Source organism: Vombatus ursinus, unplaced genomic scaffold (assembly GCF_900497805.2).
Source record: "Vombatus ursinus unplaced genomic scaffold, bare-nosed wombat genome assembly UNPS02014859.1, whole genome shotgun sequence".
Lineage (NCBI taxonomy): Eukaryota > Metazoa > Chordata > Mammalia > Diprotodontia > Vombatidae > Vombatus > Vombatus ursinus.
This window is the reverse complement of record NW_020954637.1, coordinates 3046473-3066732: the sequence shown is the minus strand read 5'-3', so window position 1 is coordinate 3066732 and position 20260 is coordinate 3046473. Positions and strand designations below refer to the sequence as shown.

Below are 20260 nucleotides of genomic sequence, written 5' to 3'. Positions count from 1 at the left end.
TACAGCAGGAGCTCAAGCCCTACAGTAACTGGATTCGCATGTCAATGACTGACTGACTGACTGACAGATGGCAGGACTAGATGAGACACGCAGCAGGAAGGCTGGCAGTCCTAGGGTCCACCAGAGAGAGTGCGCGTGCGCAATGATGCGCACCTTGGTCCCATTAGAAGATCCGCGCGCTTGACTGCTTGTTTTGGCCCAAAAAGCCAGGGAACCTGAGGGCGGGGATCAGAATGTCTGTGCTCAGCAGTGATTGGATACAAATCAATCGTTCAGCCAATCATGTAAGACAGAAGGCTGAGCCACTCCACCAATGGAGCGTTCTATTGCTTACAGACTCCGGCTGACCCTTTACGATTCTGAGTGTCCCGTAGGCTCGGAAAAAACGTTTAAGTTAAACAGCCATTTGTCTCCACCCCCTCCCTGCCCGGTCCACCCCCCCGCACCAACACCACCCCCGCCGGGTTCTTTCTATAACAGGGCACGAAGCCCTTAGGGGGTGGGGCTGGGGACCTTTAAAAGTGCGTCAAAGCCCCGCCATCCTTCACTCGACCCAGCCCTCTCCCACCGTTCCTCGCCGCGTCCGCGAGCGCCCCTGGCACGTGACGGTGGAAATCGCGGACTCCGCGCGGCCCCCGCCTCCCCCTCCTTGCCTCGCCTCCCCTCGCGAGCCTCAAGATGGCGTCGCTCTGGCGGCTGCGGCGCTGTTGAATGGAGAAAGCTTTATTGTTCCCCGCGCCGCCGCCACCGTCACCATCACCTCCTGGAGCCCGAGTGTTCGCGTGTCCTCCAAACCGCTGTCAATAAAGAACAGACAGTTTGAATCGGCGGCGCCGAGCAGGTAACCATAGTGATGCGGGGCTGGGGCTCGGCCGCCGTGACCACCCGGGAGGGCTAGGGCCCCAAAGCGGAGGCGGGCCTTGGGGCTGGGCCTCGGGAGGCCTCGCCGGCGGGCGGCCCGAACCTGGGCCTGGACCTCCAAGCTGGACACCCACCCCCAGGCCCGGGGCCCGACCCTTTCTTATGCCCCGACCGAAGTACCCCAACGGCACCTTGGGAAGCCCGGCCTCGGACTCCCGCTGTGCCACCCGGGCCAGCGCCCTGATCTCTCTGTGCCCCCCCCGACAGGGGGAGGGACAAGCATTTATTTAGCGCCTTACCAGTACTATCTCATTTGATCCCCACAACAACCCCGAAGGCACGTCCTATATCAACCCTTATTTTACAGTTGAGGAAACTGAGGTAGACAGTTCCCCATGAGGTTCTCGGAGATCCCAGGCAATGGAACATGGACCTGAGAGCGCATTCAGCCTCACGCCTTCGTTTTACGAACTGAACAAGACATTTGGGTTCAGATGAGATAAACACGTGCCCGATCCAGAATTCGCACCCAGGCCCTTCGACTCCCAATCCCGGGGCTCTTTGCAGAGATCCTGAGACGTGGGGGGTGGGAGCCGGCGTGGTGGAGAGCAGGGAAGGGAGGAGGGCCGGTCTGGGAAGCGGAAAGAGTCCGCAGACGCTGACCAGCTGGGCTGAAAGAGCCCAGTGCCTGGACCTCTCGGGGCTCCAGGTCACCCCGGTGGGGGTCGGGATAACGGAGGGGGTGGCGTGGAAAGCGCTTTGTCAACGCCGAAGCGCTTGGAAGGCTGGTGGTTGGGACCCTTAGTGGACCCCTGGGGCTGGGGCTGGGGAAGCCTAGGGTCAGCCAACAAGCGTGTGCCTGGGGTGGGACTAGCAGGTCACACGGAGTTTACTTTTTAATGGGACTCCAGCCCAGGTGGACAAAGCCTGGGAATGAGGGATGACCCCTCCTCAAAACGGAGCTGCTAGGAGGAACTCATGGATGGGGCGGAGGGCCAAATTCCATCTAGCTTCCTACCCTGGCATCATAGATTTGGCACTGGAAGAGGTATCTGAATCACCTCACCTGGAGGGGGCTCTGTTTCCTCATCTGTAACACAGGCTAATTCATGTAGAGCCTACCTGGGGAGGTGGGAGGTTATGAGCTTCAAATGAGATCCTAGGTAAACTCTTTGCCAAAGAGGAAAGCCTGTAAACATGCTAGCTATTATTACTTACATAGTACAGCTCTAAAGTTTACAAAAAGCTTTACATCCATCATCTCCCTCCACTGTAAGGTAGGTAATAGGGCTGGAATTGTCTCTTGTTTTAAGGATGAGGAAACTTAAGACTTGGAGGGAAGTGCCCAGGGTCACCTATCTTGAGGCGCCAGCTGTGAGAATTCAAATTATGGTGACTCCTGACTTCCCTTATGTCTAGGGCTCTTTCTGCTATTCCTGCCTGCCTGGACCTCAGTTTCCTCCTTTGTAAGATGAAGGAGATGGTCAGTTAGTCAGTAAACATTTATTAAGTATCTGATATGTGCCAGGCATAATGCTAAGCCCTGGGGATACAAAGAAAGGTTTTAAGAAAGGTGGTTTTTTTTCCCCCTGCTCTCAAAATGTGTCACATTCTTTAAAGTCCCTTCTAGCCCTGCCATGCCTCATCTGAAGGGCCCATCCAGCTCTCGAAGTCTTAAGCAGGGATGACAACCTTTTTTTCCTGTTTGTCTTTAAAGGGAGCTGAGTCATTTTTTGTGGTACCATTAAAATATCACTTTTTAAAGAGTCCCATTATTGTTTTTATGTACCTATTTGCATTCTTCCCATGATTTTTTTCTTGAGTCTTCTCCCTCAGCCATGTGCTTCATGGCCTCTCCAGGCCTTTCCTCCTGTGTCTTTCTTTCCATAACCCTTTCAAGAGAGGATTTCACCACCATGATTGGATGCTTTATTCTGGTCCTTTTAGTATTTTGGGGGGTTACCAGGATAAACCTCTGACTGTCTACCAACCAGTTTCTCATTCTTAGTATTGCCTTTCATACCCATATAGTTCAGAGCTGAAGGGGTTGGTGGAGGTCACCCACCCTCTCATTTCCACAGATGTGGCAATCGGCTAGAGGGGTAAAAGGATTTGCCAAAGGTTATCACTGTGTGGCTTTCCCTTGTCCTTTGGCCTACTTATAATGTTGATTCTTCTGAGGTTGTGGTATTGCATGAACTGTAGCCATAAGTACCTAGACTTTTTTTGTTCATACCAGAGATTTAACATTTTTACACTCTACAGATTTGTACTATGCCTGACACAGTCAGCACTTAATAATTACTTGTCTACTGATACTGCGTTTGAACAGGTTTGTACATCTTATCAATTTCCATAAAGCAACACCATAAAAATGCCAAATAATTATTTATCATCTACAGAAGACCCTTATTGTAATGCATGTGTGTGGCCTTGGACCTGGATGGAATATTCAAAGGGAATCTTCTCTCATTGGCTCATTGATTCATTGAGTTTATTAATTGTTGCCTTGTAAAGCAGGGAGGGGCTGAGGAAGAGGTCTAGAACCACAGGGAGAAAAGCTGGGAGAGAGCGTGCTGGCAGCAGGAGAACAAGGACAAAATGGATGACTCCAAAGAGAAGGGAAGATGGGTGAAGGTGGAGCTGGCTGAACGCATCTCCAGGACTTTTAAGTCATTGTTCACGGAGCCATAGAACTAGCGCTGGAAGGGGTCCTAGCCACCATTCTAGTCTGGTGGCTCCCAGAGAGTGGTCTGATGATTCCTGGGGGTCCTAAGGCCTTTTCGGGGGTTCTCGAGGTCAAAACTATATTCCTAACAGTACTTAGCATGTTTTAATTTTTAACATGGTAAATATTGTTAGATGTAACCCCTCCTGCCTTTCCAGTCTTCTTACACCTTCCTCCTTGCCATTCACTCTTCCATTCAGTGACACTGGTGTCCTGGCTGTTGCTCAGACAAGCTGCTCTATCTCTCAGCTCTGGGTGTTCTCTCTGGCTGTCCCCCATGCCTGGAACACTCTTCCTCCTCTGCTCTGACTACTCTCTCTGGCTCCCTTTAAGTCCCAACTAAAATCCCATCTTCTACAGGAAGCCTTTCCCAACCCCTCTTAATTCCAGTGCCTTTGTCCAATGTCTAATTCCAGAGCCTCAGGGAGGCTCATCTTTGTGAGTTCAAATCTGACTTTAAACAGTTACTAACTGTGTGTTCCTGGGCAAGTCACTTTACCCTCTTTGCCTCAGTTTCTTCATCTGTAAAATAAGCTGGAGAAGAAAATGGCAAACTGCTCCAGTATCTCGGCCAAGTAAATCCCAAATTGGGTCATGAAAAGTCAGACATGACTGAAAAAAAAATGACCCAACAGCAACAACATGTGTTTGTTTTGCATGTTGTCTCCTCTGTTAGACTGTGAGCTTCTTGAGGGCAGGGACTGTCTTTTGCCTCTTTTTGTGTCCCTAGTGCTTAGTACAGTGCCTGGCACATAGTATGTACTTAATAAATGTTTATCGAATGAGTAAAGTGCTCTGTGAAGTCAGAGGGAAACCTGAGGGGAAAAACATTACCTATATGGAGCTGCTTTGGAATTCTAATAGATTATTATTAGATACTTATGTGTTGCTTACTAGAGAAAACTGCCGAAATATGGGCTCCAGTTGTAGGTGATCTGGAGTGCTGATTAACAGTCGGCCAAAGATAAAACTTGGAGTTATTTCTATAGACGAAGAGTGCAGTTCTGTAGAGCCAGACTTTTTTTTCAACCTTCCCTCCATTCTTTTAAAATAATTTTATTGACACCCCATTTTAGAGAGAAACTCATCCAAAGGTAATTTAATTTTCTTCTAAACTAATTATATCACCCTCTAGTCAAAGCATTTTTCATGATTTTAGCCAGTTAACCCCTCAGCTTCAGTTCACAACACCATATGCATGGAAATGGTGAAGAAAACAGAGCTCGTAGTCTTACACATAGGGTTGGTGGGGTCACCAGTAGCTGTGATACAAGATAAGTGGAAGGAAAAATCTGACACAATGTTATGGGAAACTGAGGCAAGAATTTTGACCTTGAGATTAGGATAGGAAGCTGAGCCTTCATCACGTTTTGCACAGTGCCTTGCACAAACTCGGTGCTTAATGTTTGTGGAGTCAGTGTTTCTAAAAATTATTGCTATCTTTTGTTCTTCCATCCCCTTCAGGCAGTTTGTATTTGGCAGAAAGCTGGCCTCAAAACCAGAAAGACCCAGGTTCAAGACCCACCTCTGACATGTCCTGGTTATGTGACCTTTGGCAGGACACCTAACATCTCTGCTCTAGGCAACTCTTAAAATTGTAAACTACAGAGAAGGTGTTCACCTGCATTGGTAGAGGGAATTCCCAGTACCAAAGAAATCACAGGTCAGTCTCTGTTTCTCTCCCATTTCCCAGTATATCCCTCCCCCACCACTCTTTATAACAGTGAATAAAAAACAAATTCAAAAACAATTCAGTAAAATTAATGCTTCAGCCGTGGCAGGCGCTCTCCATGTAGGAGAGAGAGCAGAGGACCTGGGTTCACATCTATGCCTGATACTTCCAGTATGACTTTGGGCAAGTCATGTCACCTCCAGAGGACTCTGTTTCCTTGTCTGTCAAATGAAGGGGTTGGCTGGAGGGCCTCTGGAATCTCTCCCAATTTTAGACCCATGCAGTGTTCTACACCCAGAGTTCTTCCCCTCTGCCAAGGGAGAGAAGTGTGTTCTATAGCTCTTCTTTGAGGTCAGGCTTAATCATTATAATTACCCAGAGTTCAGTTTTAATTTTTTCCCTTCAATTTATGTTGTTGTTATTGTGTTCTGGTTCCTGCCACTTTTTATCAGTTCGTGTCTTTCTTTGCTCCTCTGACGTCTTCACATTCATCATTTGTTACAGCGCAGTAATACTCCTTTACGTTTATTCACCACAACTTGTTTTGCTGTTCAGTTCTTAGCTACGAAGTGTTACTATAAGTATTTTAGTGTCTATAGCACCTCTTTAACTTTTGACCTCCTTGGATTTTATGCCTTGCAGTGGGATCTCTGGGTCGGATTGCTTTATAGAATGGTTAGGTGAAGTTTGCAAAGTACTTACCTCACAAGACCTCAGTGAAATAAAATATTATCCCCATTTAACAGATGAAGAAATGAGGTCTTAGGAACATAGATTTAGAAATAGAAAAGGGGCATCCAGTCTAACCCTCGTCTTACAGATGAGAGACTGAGGTTCGGAGAGGGTAAATGACTTATCCAAGTCACACCCTTGAGAGGTCATCTGACCCCAATTCTTGCACTGTACATGCTGCCTTAGTGCCTTGATCATAGCCATGCAACTGATAAAGGTTCAGAACTTGTTCTGGAACTTGGGTCTCCTTAGGCTTACACAGAATTTCCGGGTTTGAAGACACTTCAGATAGTATCATGCTGACAACGATTCCCTTTTCTTTTTTTCTTTTTTCTTTCTTTTTTTTTTTTTTTGCTAGGCAATAGGGTTAAGTGACTTGTCCAGGGTCACACAGCTAACGAGTGTTTTGTGTCTAAGGTCCTCCTGACTCCAGGGCGGGTGCTGTATCCATTGCGCCACCTAGCTGCCCCCTAACGATTTCCTTTTCAAAAGCCCTGGCAAAAAAGGAAAAAGAAAAGAGAGTCTTGGAAGCATTTTAAGGAAATTCGCAGAAGAGACCAGAAGGAAACCCAGACAAGTGGGACAGCTTTGAAAGTTAAACGTTAAATTTGTTACATATTATCAGGGAAAGCAAGCTGTAAATAATGGAGATTCATAGTTTCGTGTGTAATCTTCTTTTTCTGTTCTGCTTTGTAAATGGAAATCTTTGTTTTGTGTGGTATTTGCCAAGTTCAGGATTATTTTTTTGAAACCCTGGCGCATAGTTTGCTGAAGTCTCTGCTGAAAGCCTTACCTGTCCCAATAAGGGAGAATCACCAGGCAGCCTGCTCATTCCACCTTTGGGCAGCTGTATTTGGGGGAGACAGCCAGGCCTAGGGAGACTCTTGGTAAGGAAACTCACAGCACCAAGGCAGATCAACATTGTAGAATTACCAACTAATACTACACTGATATAAATATAAAGGGCCCACCCAAACCTAAAATAAAGTCATTCAAGGCTCACTTTTTACTTTGTGTTATAGTCTCAAGAATTGCCTATGGGGCAGTGAGAGGATCAGGGCCTTTCCTCGGGTCAGACAGCCAGTGGGTCAGGAGACCCTGAAGCCAGTTCTTGTATCTTTCAGGCCCCAGCACCACTTTTCTTATTTCAGTAATTCAGTACTTTTCAGTTCTTCCTTAGATCCAGCCTAAATCTGCCTCTTACTTGGCCCTCTGGGCCCAAGGAGAACAAATCTGACCCCTCTTCAACATGATGCCCTTCCAATATGTAAAGACAACACCTCTGACTCTTGAGATTTTCTTTTTTCCAGGCCAAATACCCCCAGTCCTTTCAGCTGGTCCTTAAGGCGCCTGAGCTTGAGGCCCTTGCCATCCTGGTCTGTCTCCTCTGGAGGCTCTCTGGTGTTTAAATTCCTTCCATGCTTTGAAGGAAACGAGGAAGTTCAGCAGACATCTATGGGGATGACATGTGCCATCGTGGGAATGAGGGATGGTAGGAGCAAAGGCACCGGGATGGGAATGGATGGAGACCCAGGCCTGGAGAGCAGCTCTGTTTGGCCACAAGAGTACGTGTGCGCCTAGTGGGTAAGATTGTGAAGGGCATTGAATGCCAGACTCGGGAGTTTATGCTTGAAACTGTTTCTTCCTGGGCAGCTAAGGACATGATTTATTTTAGGCTTATGCTAAATGGGAATAGTAATAACACCTTCCAAGATTGTGGTTAGGATAAAATGAGAGAATATTTATAAAGTGCTTTGCAAACCCTAAAGTGCTCTGTAAATGCCAGCTACTATTATTGTGCTAGGAGAATGGTGGCAGAGGCAGTACCATAGTGAATAGAGATCTGACTTTAAAATCAGAATGATCTGGATTCGAGTCCTACCTCTGAAACATCCCAGGCAAGGCAGTTAATATCTCTGTGCTCTAAACAGCTCTCTAAGATTATAAATAAACTGCAGAGTAGGTGCTGACGTACAATGATAGAAGGAGTTTCCTTATCTGAAGGGAGTTCCCTCTATCTAGGATAGATATTACAGGTCTCTGGCCCCAGAATTTAAAAATTTAAAGAAAATTTTCAGAGGTAGCGTAATCTATTGTAAAGTGCTGGATGTAGAGCCAGAGGGTCTGGGTTGGAATTCTGGTTCTGCCTTTTACTTTCTCTCCTTTCTCTCTCTCTTCCCCTCCCTCCCTCTCTTCTCTTTCCTCCTCCTCCTCCTCCTCCATCTCTCACCCTCTCCACCTTCCTCTGTCCATTCATCCATCCATCCATAGATCGAGAGCTGGAGGGGACCCTGGAAGTTATCTGGCCCAACCCTTTCATTTTACAGATGAGGAAGCTAAGGCCCAAGGTAGTTAAATGACTTCTCCAAGGTCAGATAGATAGTAAATACCAGAGGAGAGATTTGAACCCAGTTCCTCAGCAAAGCCAATTGCCTTTCCCTTGTACCAAGCTGTCTTCCCTAGATGACCTCTAAGGTCCTTCCTAACTCCAAATTTATGATTCTGTAATTGTATGTAGGCAGAGAAGTAACAGGTTTTTTGAACTGTCCAAAATGGGATGCTGGGTTTTGGGGTTGTTTTTTTAAGCCAATGTGAAAAATTATGCTGAGGCAGTAATAGATCAAGAGAGTACTATAGAAAGAACAGAAATTTAAAGTTTTGACTTGAAACTGTATCCAGAAACCATCTTGCAAATGTCATCAGAAGCTATAATCCACCCTAGCAAATGGAGCAAGAAACACAAAGTAGCCTGTTAACACAAAGGAAAAGCAAGCCCTGAATTTCTTTGCTATTTTGGGTTTGGGTGGGCCCTTCACATTCACATCAGTACAGTGTTACTCGGTGATTTGGGTCGGCTGAGTTTTGAGCCAGAGAGTAGGTGATGACCCTTGCTTGGCAGAATGATGGAAAGCCCTGGAGGAAGAGCCAGGGCAGCCAATGTGTTTTTCAATGTATTTTATTTAAGTTCAAAGCGACATTGCAAACGGACAACCTAGGAAAATAAGCCACGCTTTGGCAATACTCTGCTGCTTTTGGAGATTGAGGAGGATTGGGTATAACCAGAATGTGGCTTGTTTTCTCGGGCTCTCTGTCTGCAATGATGCTTTGAACTGAAATAAAATAGATTGAAAAACAAATTGGTATGCCCTGGTGCTTCACGCTGAGTATTTACATTATGCTTCTGGAGCACTGCCTGGACCAGCAGCACCCTGGGGGAAGGCAGGGACCTCTTGGCCTCTCTCAACTCTTCAAGAGAGTAAGCACTTTGATTTTGGGGAAGGAAATTGAATTGGGATATATGGTTTCCTAGATCTCTAATAACCTGCTTTTCAAAGGCATCATCTTGGATAATGAGGAGAAGAGCAAGCCACTAAGCACGTTGAGAAAAGTATTAAAATAATGTTAAGGGCGTTTAAATTCTGTGATAAGATTGTCACTCTCTAACTTGGTGGATTGGTTCAGCAGTGAATGTGAAGGATTATACTTGGTTTTGGCTCTTCTCTGGCCCTTAAGGAGAGTGGCTGAGCTAGAGAAAACTAACTTTCATGGCATTTCCCTCTTATTTGTGACTTCAGTCAAAATCAGGACACCAAGCATGTAATTTAGTGAGATTAATAAAATTTTAGTACGTTCTTGATGTAATTTATGCATTGACATCCCTGAAGATTGAATTTGTTCTCACAGAAATGTAGCTGGAGCCTCTTTATGGTAGTTCATAGGATTATTGAATTTAGAGGTCTAAAAGACCTTAGTCCTCTCCCTTCCCAGTTGAGGAAACTAAGCCCCAGAGCAGCTGTGACTCGCCTGAGGTCAGACTCCATACACAGGGTGCCCTCGGTGCTGACCCTGTGAAGGCGCCATGGTTCCCTCAGAGGGGGCACTTTACCCTCTGATATGGTTGACTGTTTCACACCTTCTCATCCAGCTCCTCTTGTTTGCTGTCATTGTCTTTCATTTTCCATCTGTGTGTATGTACACACACACACACCTACATACATATATACATACGGTCCACTCTCGCATTTAAATCTTTGGTTACACGCTATATCCTGTGAATACCAGCCGTGTGTCTTGTCATTCTCCTCTGGGTGGTTTGTAATTTTAATTCTTCCAGGATTCACCATTGTGTAGAATCACAAACAGAGAGAGCTGTATGGGATCTCAGAGGTCACCTAGTCCAGCCTCCTTATGATGAGAAAATTGAAAGCCCGGAGAGATTACAGCTTGCCTGAGCTTGCCAGTGGGCCAAACTGGGATTCGAACTCGGAGTTAAGAGGAGTTGCCTTTGGTGGATTTAGGTTGTCCAGCCCAGGTGATCTACGTCCTTGGAAGTGAAAGAGCTAGCAAATATGGCTGCTCAGCCACCATCAGTGATCTTTGAAAGAGGGGAGACAGTCCACTGGATTGATTGGTTTTGCTGATTTTAAAATTATTTTTCCTCTTAAAAAATAATCTTTGTTATAAGGGTTGGCTCCCTGGAAGAGGTTCTGAAATGGGAGGTAGGGAAGGAAATGCACATTTTTAAGTGCCTACTATGTGCCAGGCACCATGCTAAACAAACACTTTTCAAATACTATATCATCTGATCCTCACAATTGTCCTGGGAAGTAGGTGCTGTTATTATCCTCATTTTACAGAGGAGGAGGCTGAGGCAGACAAAGGTTAAGTGGCTTGCCCAGAGTCATACAGCTGGCAGATGTCTAATGCTGGATTTGACCTAAGGTCTTCCTGACTCCAGGTTCAGGGCTCTATTGAGGAGGAGTGAGGTATTGGGGAAAACCTAGGTAACAAAAGGTGACAGTGTATTTAATAAGAAAGATATTAGAGAAAGGGAGTGGTACCACAGGACTGGAGAAGAGGAAATGCTTTGGTTTCAAAAAAGGAGAAAATAGAGTCTGCAGACTACAGGCCAGTGAGCTTGACTGTGTCCTTGATAGTGTACTCAGGTGGATTTGGAACTGTTGAATAGTCATTCTCCTAGCTTTTATTACAACTTCAGAGTTCTCCGGTAGAGTGCCCCAGTCATCTGTGCTTTTGGCTTGTGCTGTTGAACATCACAAAATTAGGAGAGGTGGGTTACTAACATACTATTAGGATCCAAAGGTCTTAAGAGACTGGATCATTGGGCTGAATTGAACTAGGTGAAATTCAGTAGGGATAAATGTAAAGCTTTATACTTGGGTTAAAAAGATCAGATTCGCGTGGGCAGGATGGGGGAGGGGCGATTAGATGGCGGTCCGTCTGAAGAAGAGTTGGGGGTTTTGTGAACGGCAGGCTTACTGTGAGTCAGCTGGTGGTGTGGCAGCCAGAAAGCCCATGCAGCTTTGGGCTTCATGGAGGGAGGCGTGACTTCCGGGGGTAAGTAGTCATCATCTCAATTTACTCTGACCTGGTCAGGCAACGTCTGGAATATCATATTCCCGCACAGTTCTAAGAAGGATAGTGATGAGTGTGCAAGTGCCCAGAAGAGGGCAACCTGGGGGATGAAGACCTTGGATCTGTGCCATATGGGGATCATTCGAAGGAACTGGGATGTGGAGATTCATGCATGTTGACGTCTGTCTTCAAATATTTGGAATGTTGTCACATGGTAGAGGGATTGGGCTTATTCTATCAGCCCCCAGAGAATAGAACTAGGCACAATGAATGGAACTTACAGGTCTCCCACAGCAGCCTGGGCTGCCTCTGGAGGGAGTGGTTTTCATCCTCACTGGAAGTCTTCAAGGAGGGTCTCATGGTCACTTGTTAATGTGTTGTACGGTTGGCACCAGTTGGAGGCTGAGGTCCTCTCAGACTCTTAAAATTCTGTGAATCTGTTACTCAACATCAATTTTACCATACTCTCTTTCTCTATTTTGAAAAGGCAACATCCAGTTAAAATCTTATTTTGGGAAAGAAGAAATAGCTTTTTATGTCCTGTTTATTTAGATTTAATTTTGACGTGTAGAAGATCAGAGCTGGAAGGACCTTGGAATTTACTCTAACTCCATCATTTGATAGATGAGGAAACTAAGAACCAGAAATATTAACTTGGGGGAAGTCTTAGAGCTGACACTCAGGCCTCTGTGCTGAAGGCCCGGCCTCTCGGCTCTTTCAGTGTGCTGGCAGCCGCTGAGAAAAAGGGATGGCAGTGACTCGTAAACTCTTGAAAAATAATTCAGGATTTTGTGCTGGTCATTAGTTTGTTCAGGCTTAATAGGAGACTAAGAAAGGAAGTTGGATGCTCTTATGCATAGCACTTTTGCCCACCACACCAGCCCTGTCTCCTGAAGGAAAGATGATACACCTGCCTACATGTAACATTCCAGTGCCAGGCCCTAGAACTCTTTCTGCTTCTATCATGTTCGTGCCTAATTTGCAAGCTGTCTCTGCCATCGGATTGTGGGCAAGGGCAGGGACTATTTTTGCTTTCTTTGTATCCCCATCACTTAGCACAGTATCTAGCACATAGTAGGTTCTTAGTAAATACTTGCTGACTTGTAGATAGAGTCTGTATCTCAAAGGAACATAAATTGCTGACAGGAATATGGATAGGATTGATGTCAGTAGTAGAAGATTGGCTAGGTGAGGAGGGTGGAGAGGAGGGGGGAATAAGGGAACCTGGACTAGGAACAGAAACTAGAGGGGAGCAGACAGGTCTTGTACAGGGCAGTGTTGGTTTTGGACATTCAAAGATATCTTCACTTTGACATCAAAACTGTCTGGCTTTGGAGCCCCAGGCTAGCTAAGATCGTAACACAATCTAATGCATACGTAGTCATTTCAGCTTTTAGTAGTAGTGGGAAAGAAAGCAGGAGGGATAATGGAAATTTTCATAAATCTTTTATCACAGGCTCATGTTACCCAAATGGGGCTGCTACCAAAAGGGATTATTTTAGGAACCAATTTGACCAAGATTTGAGAGATTAGCTAACTCCCTCAATACTAGAAATAAGAAAACAGAGGCCTAAATGTTTTACGTGACTAGTCCAAGATCAGAGAGGTGAGTAGCAGAGCCCAGACTTGAACCTGGGCTTCTGAGTCAAAATCCCCTGCTCTTTACATGAGCCGCCCTCTGGTATGTGGGCAGGATCTATGCTTTTGGGAAACTAATGACCCTGGAGGAGTGAGAGAAGTGGCATGAGCTGCTGGAGAGGATGGAGAATGAGGAGGGAGAAAGGAAAAGGCTACGAGGAGAGGAAAGAGAGCCAGGGCTCATGGCGGTCCTTTGGGGAACCAACTTGCGTGGTCCTTTCTTTGCACTGACAGAAGCCTATCTTGATAGTGATACTCCCAAATCTCATTCTGGTTTTGACTTGCTAAAACATTGCAGGAAGTGCTAAAAGAGCCAGCTTTATCTGTTCTCCCAGATCTCTGGCCCTGCAGCTTCTGCCATTTCCCCCAAGCCTCAAGGTTTTGGTGGCTCAGGAAGCAGTGGCTTTCATTTTAGCCATAGGGACACACTAAGTGAGAGTGGGTGGCTCAGAGATAGCAATTTAAAAATCGGTTTGTGGGGGTTGTCATATATTCTCGAATGTTGATTATTTGGGAAACTGTGGAAGGTCTGGAGCGTTCCTCATTCATTCTACCTGCTCTCATTCCAAGGCATTCCAAAATTGAACTCCAGCACCAAAGAAATGCTTGAAAATGTATTTTTAAAGATTCTCCTTCCCCAGTACTAACCCCAGCACAGCTCTTCAGCTTATGACAATTATCACGTACAACTCTGGCAGTAAGTTTGGCCACCCTAGACATAAGCACTCAGCCAGCATGCAACTGCCAGCGTGTCTCCAGTTTGTTTGTTTGTTTGTTTGTTTGTGTTTTAATCTAGTTAAAACTCTAGGGAGAGCTTTCCAAGGTCAGGGTCCATGACAGTAGAATAATTGGCCTCTGGAGTTCTAGCTATTTCTGAGCAACAAAATGTTGAAGAAATTCTTGACAGATTTTTCCATATCTGTCTGAATAGTTTTGAGCCAATCCTGTGGAATCCTAGAGGCTTGGTCCTGAAGTTTAAGGCAATAGAAGTTCATCAACACCTCTGCCTTTGTAGTGTGTGTGTGTGTGTGTGTGTGTGTGTGTGTGTTTAATCTAACCCCTTGTCAGATTCCCTAGTGGTGGATACTAGAGAAATATGTAGATCAAAATAATCCTCAAATGTTCAAAGACAAAAAGATTGCAAAATTTTACAGTGAAGAAAGTGAGAAGAGTGGGAATAGCTCTGTCAACCATGCTAACGAAGGGCAATCTGCTTCGGGTGATAGTTAGAAAAAGCTTACAGAGTAGGGAGTTGCTCACATCCCAGGTCTTTATAGCCTCTAGCAATACAGTGAGAAAGACCACTTCACCTGTTGTGGATCTCTGAAAAGAGCCCAAGCAGATGGTAAGAAATGCAGCCCATCTCTCCGTCCTAGAGGCTTTTCTGCTTCTAGGCTACTTCCTCACCAGCATGGTGTAGTGAGAAGAGGGCTGGATATCTGGTTTGGAATCCCCCCTCCCAGCACTTGCTAGCTGTGTGACCTTGGGTAAGTCCCTTCACTTATGAGACTTAGTTACCTCATCCATAGTGAGGATCGTCACACTTCCTGCATACCTTCTGGGGCTGTTGTGAGCAGACCTTTGAGGGAGTGGTTATCCTGGTCCCTGAAAATTCCATAGTCTCCTTTTCCTGCTTCTCAAAGTTGAAACCTCACCCTTCCCCATTTCTTGCCACACACACAATAATAATAGCTAGCATTTGTAGTTTTCAGCATGCTAATGAGAGATAAGTTATCTCATTTGATCCTCCTAGCAACCCTGTGAGATATGGGTTGTTACTATCCCTATTTAATAGATGAGGAAGCTGAGGCAGATGGGTGAAGTGACACGTCCAGGGTCACACTGCTCATGTCTGAGACAGGATTGGAAATCAGATCTTCCTGACTTTAGGTCCAGCACTTTATCCACTTTGCCGCAGTTTTTCAGTATCAAAAGTATTTAGGTTTGAAGGCCTCACCCCACCTGTCTCCCCTTTCTACTTCCTTACTACCTTAATCATTTTTAAGGCTAGTCCTTCAACTTCCTGATGGATTTCAAGTGCAGAAGGAGACATGTAGTTTTTGAACATGGCCAGTAGGGGAATCTGGTTTTCCTTGGCAATGTTTGTTATAAAGGTTTCTTCATATCCTCAGTTGCCAGAATGGGGGTAGGGCGTGGATGAGAGAGAACATGGATTTTTGTCAATTGTAAAAGATATATATATAGATATAGATATATATAGATATGTATAGATATACATAGATATATATAGTTATATTAAAAAGAAGAGTAGCCTATTCCATTAGCTGTGGTTTGTGGTTGCCTAAGATTCTCTGCTAGTTCACTGGCTTCATTACCTCTTTTTATTAGACAGATAGCTTTGAAGAAGCAGTTTGGGAGCCTGGCTAATGCCATTAAGTTTTCATTGATGAGTCAGGTAAGCTCAGAAATGACAGAAATATCTATCTCTGTAACTGACAAAACCAAGAACTTAAAAAATACTTGGGGTTGGGTTTTAAAATGTCAAAGTCATTATTGGTTTGTGAGATCCTTGATTGTACCAGATGTAAGGGTTATAATTAAGTGAAATTTAATAGTAATTTTGAGTTTCTTATGGGATGGACATTTTGAAAGACTTTTCATTTTCATTTCAAGATATAATGAGTTCTTGGAAATCCTCCTGAACTGTATCATATATCAGCTCAGTACAGGCAGGAAATGATGTTCATCCTAAAAACCTTCTTCCATTTTAACAGTCTTTACAAGTTGTGAGTCTCTATGAATTAGCCAGAAAGCAAGAGAATTACAAGAGGTTTATTGTGTTGAAAATATTGGTGTTGTGCCTTATAATATCACATAGATATTCTCAGAGGAACATTTCCATTAGAAATGGAGCGCTTGGAAAAAGAAATCAGTTGATTCCAATGGCAATTTCTGACCTACCAGGAATGCAATTTTAAAATGTGTTGCTTTCTCTTAGGTGAAGGTTAGTAAGGAAATAGTTATGAACAAGGAGAATTTGTCTGCAAATATTAAGCTTTGTATCATTTTAGGGTGGAGGTTACCAGTGTGGGGAAAGCAGGGAGGTTGGCTGTAGTATTGGAGTGAGAACAGAGGGAGCCTAGATGGTGGCTCCTGGATTCTTGGCTCTGCCACCTGCTCGGTGTATGGGAGAGGCAGCTCAGTTGTTTCATTTCTGAAACTGGGGCTGTTGTGTTGTCTTCCTATAAAAGGAATTGAAAGCTTTTGATAATTAATGTTTACAGGAGAAGAACTTTTGACTTGGTAGAGAGAAAGCACAGGGACACTGACACATTTTTCTGGCTGTATTCTGTGTTTTCAGTGTTTCTTCTACAACTGGGCATTCATGCTCACGTTAGAGGGCTCAGGCAGGTACTGACCTATTTACAAATGGGGTGCACCGCCTGCAGCTGCCCTTGCCAGTGGAAAGCTTGATTAAAGTTTAAAAAATAGTGAAGCTATTTTTTTTTCCAAGATGAGGCCAATAAAAGATTTTCACTGACTTTAAAAAACATTTGTGAGCTTTTTTTTTAAAGCTTATTTATTCGAAGAGTTTTCATTAATTTGAACTTAACATTTCAAATATTATCTCACTTGTTTAGCTGTAATTCTACCCATTGATAAATGGACTGAGCCATTTACAGTTGGTTTAATTACTCTATGTGAGTCTTAGAATTGTAAACTTTAGGAAACCAGTTTCCTCCCTTTGAGGTAAGGGAAGAAAATGTCACCCATTGGACTGAGTCTCCCCTCTGTTCTGCAGCCCCCCAGGGGAAGGGAGGAAGCATCATTCCATTGGACACCGAACTCTCCCCCCTTCTCAGGAAGGGGAGAAAGGCTGTTCTTTCAAGTCGGCTTCTGCCTTGTGGGATGCTGACTATAGCAGCATTCCTTCAGCTCCAAGTAACTGTTCCCTCACTTAAACTGCCGGAGGCCTTAAGAGGGCTCTACTATGAGGGCAGACTCCTTTGGACAATGTAAATCTTCCCGAACTCATCCCTCAGGGATTAACAAATTCTACCCGGTCATACTCTCTTTATGCCAATGATTATGGATATATCCCCCCATCAGTCAAATCCCATTCCCTGTCACTCACTGCCAAATAAATCCCTTGTTCCCATTCCCTTCAACCCTCCTACCACACACGCCCATGTGCCACCTCAAAGCACTCCAAAGCTTTCCACTGTGGTTTCTGGAAAGGCAATAAACTTAGCTTCCATTTAAAATTTTTTCCATTCTACTCCTTCCATCTTCTGGCTCCCACTGTGTCCTGGCTCACTTTTGATGACACAGCCTACCTGGCCACTCTTTCTAGCACTGGTTACACTTCCACTCATTCCTCCTCCCCACCCCACCCCCCACTGGTGGAGAGGAGGAGTTGGAGTACTCCCCATTGCCACTTCTAGATTCTACCTCTATCACCCCCGCTCAATAACTTCTCCTTTGAGGTTCACTCAGTCCCTATCTACAGCCAGTCAAAATTCTGGGAGCTGTTGTCTACCAGCCTCTGGGATACTCCCCACTTTCCTCAATGAGTTTGTACCTGGCTCGTAGTCTTTTTCTCAACTTCTATCCTCATTTGGAAGATTTCAACATATATGTTGATCTTCTCTCGAGCACCCTAAGCCCACAATTCTACAATTTCCCTCCATCTGTTCCTGTACCCCACCTCAGTTACATACAAAGATGGTCTACCCTGGATGTTGCCATCACCCACAAATGCCCTGTTTCTAAGTTGTTGTTCTTTAATCACATTCTCTTGTCATTCCATCTCTCTCCTTGCCTTGTAATCTCAAGTCTAGTACTTTGTTCATGTCCTCTAATGATTAGAGTTTAGTATAGTATAGTGTGTGTGTGTGCACAGAGAGAGAAAATAGTCTAGGGATTAGACTAATCCCTTGACCCTCATTTCTTTCCCAAGACATAAGCCCTGAACTAGCCACATTCTTTTCCATCTTGGCCCCTTGGTGAACCAATTCCACTCCATACTGTCCTCTCAAGGACCTATGTTGGTGAACTTGCCCTGTGTGATCACTGCTGCTTCTGCTGTCTTTATTTTTACACACATGTTGCTAAACAAAGGTGGAGAAAATAATGAAACTTCTGACTGGAGCCACTACAAATTTGTGTCATATAACCTTGACTGGGTCCTCGCTGCTGCAAGGCAATTCTTTAAACCTCTCTAATTAACTCACTATCCCACTCACTACGAGCTCTTCCAAAACTCTTCTGAAACCTCCCATGGCTCCTCTTTACATATTCAGCTGAGGACCTTGCTTCATATTTTACTGAAAAAATTGAGCTCCTTCTCTTCCAGCTACCTCTTCTCTCCAGTTCCTCATTTCACATAGTGCCTTCTGCCACTATCATCTCTCCGCCAATGATTCTCAAGTCTACTTCAGCTCTGTGCTGACCTCTAGTCTCACATCTCCAACTACCTAATAGACATCTCAAACTCAGTGACCTGTAGATCTCTCAGCTCAGCACATCCAATGCTGAATGCATCATCTTTCCACCTCATACTCTCACCTCTTCCTGACTTCTTGTTACTGTTGGTCACCCAGGCTCACAACCTAGGAGTTATCCTCTGTTCCTCACTTTCACCTCCCATATCCAATCTGTTGTCAAGGCCTGTTGATTTTACCTTTCCAACATCTCTTGCAAGCTCCTTTTTCTCTCTCCTGACACAGCCTCCACCCTGGTGCAGGCCCTCAGTACTTCGTGCCTAGACTATCTCAGTAGTCCTCTGGCCTCAGGTCTCTTTCTGCTACAGTCCGTCATTCTCTCAGTTGCCAAAGTGATGTCTCGCCATGTCACATGTCCAGTGGCTCTCTGTAACCTCCAGGTGCAAATATAAAATTCTCAATTTGGTGTTCAAAGCCCTTCATAACCTATCCTCTCCCCGCATCTTTCCAATCTTCTAACGCCTTACTCTTCCCATGTAGTCTGAGACCCAGTAATATTGGCCTCCTTGCTGTTCCTCAAACAAGACACTCCATCTCCTGACTTTTCTCTGGCTCTCTCCCATGCCTGGAATGCTCTCCCTCCTCTGCTCTGACTACTGACCTTCCTGACTTCCTTTGAGTCTCAACTAAAATCCCACCTTCTCCAGGAAGCCTTTCCCAGGCCCCCTTAAGTCCAGTGTCTTCACTCTGTTGGTTACCTCCAGTTTATCCTGTGTCTATCTTGTTTATACAGAGTTCTCTCCCCTAGTAAACTCTGAGCTCCTTGAGAGCATTGTTGTTATTGTTCAGTTGTGTCTGACTGCGTGACCTCATGGACTCTGTCCATGTCTGGAGTGATTTGCCACTTCTCCAGTGTGTCCCCATTTATAGATGAGGAATTAAGGCAGTTAGGGGTTAAGTGACTTGGTCAGAGTCACCCAGCTAGTAAGTGTCTGAAGTCAGATTTGAACTCAGGTGTTCCTGACTCCAGGCCTGGTGCTTTAATCACTGCACCACCTAGCTGCCCCCAAAAAGACTCTTTTGCCTTTTTTTATATCCACACCACTTAGCACGGGACCTGTGCTAAGTGTAAATAAGCGGTTAATAAATGTTTATTGACTGAATGACCCCTGAGCCTTTCTGAGGTCCATCCCTCTCATTTCACTTGGGAACCCAAGCCCAGAGAGGGAAAGTGACTTGCCAGCACAGAACAGTCATAGTAGAGCCAGAACAAAACCCAAGTTTCTAGACCCTTAGTCCAGTATTCTTTCCATCACACCTTATTGACTTCCTTAATATTTCTATGGACTGTCATAGGTTCAGGCGAATCAATTGGATGTTTGACTAAGAATTTCAATTTATGTTGCCTATAGAATTGACTTTGGTCATACTCTTTTGACTTTGAATAAGGAGCCATTTTATTCATTTTTCAGAGTTAATGTGCATAATTGGAAATAATCATTTGTGATAGAGCTAGGGGTGGCAGGACAATGTGTGAAAGGTATGTGGGGACAAAGGGATGAGTAAAGAAACAGGAAGAAAAGAAATATGAGCATGTAGTTCAGGTCCTCAATAATTTTTGTTCTGTGATGTTTGGATTCAGTCAAAGGGCCGCACTTGAGGACCTGGAAGGCCACATGTGGCCTCGAGGCCGCAGGTTCCCCACCCCTGAGTTAGTTAAGACCAGAAGAAGAATGGAGAAGCTAGTCTAGGGGGAAGCTCAGAGTTAGGAGAAGGTCAAAGTGAACTGACCTCTGCCGGACTTTAAAGTCTTGAGACTCACATAACCAGAGAGGTGTGCTCCCTATG

At 44.9% G+C, this 20260-nt stretch overlaps 1 protein-coding gene across 4 annotated transcripts in view; it reads left to right on the top strand.

Moving 5' to 3' along the window:
• Positions 1–698: 698 nt before the first annotated feature.
• The window catches only part of ZBTB40 (zinc finger and BTB domain containing 40), a 72369-nt gene continuing 52807 nt past the window's right edge, over positions 699–20260 (top strand). For 3 of the 4 annotated variants that reach the window (XR_003567249.1, XR_003567248.1, XM_027841410.1), the window contains exon 1: positions 699–841. The gene's annotated coding sequence lies outside the window, so the exon portion shown is untranslated. Of the gene's footprint in view, positions 842–5120; positions 5253–20260 lie in introns of those variants that run through there. The other variant, XM_027841412.1, reaches the window with a different exon arrangement.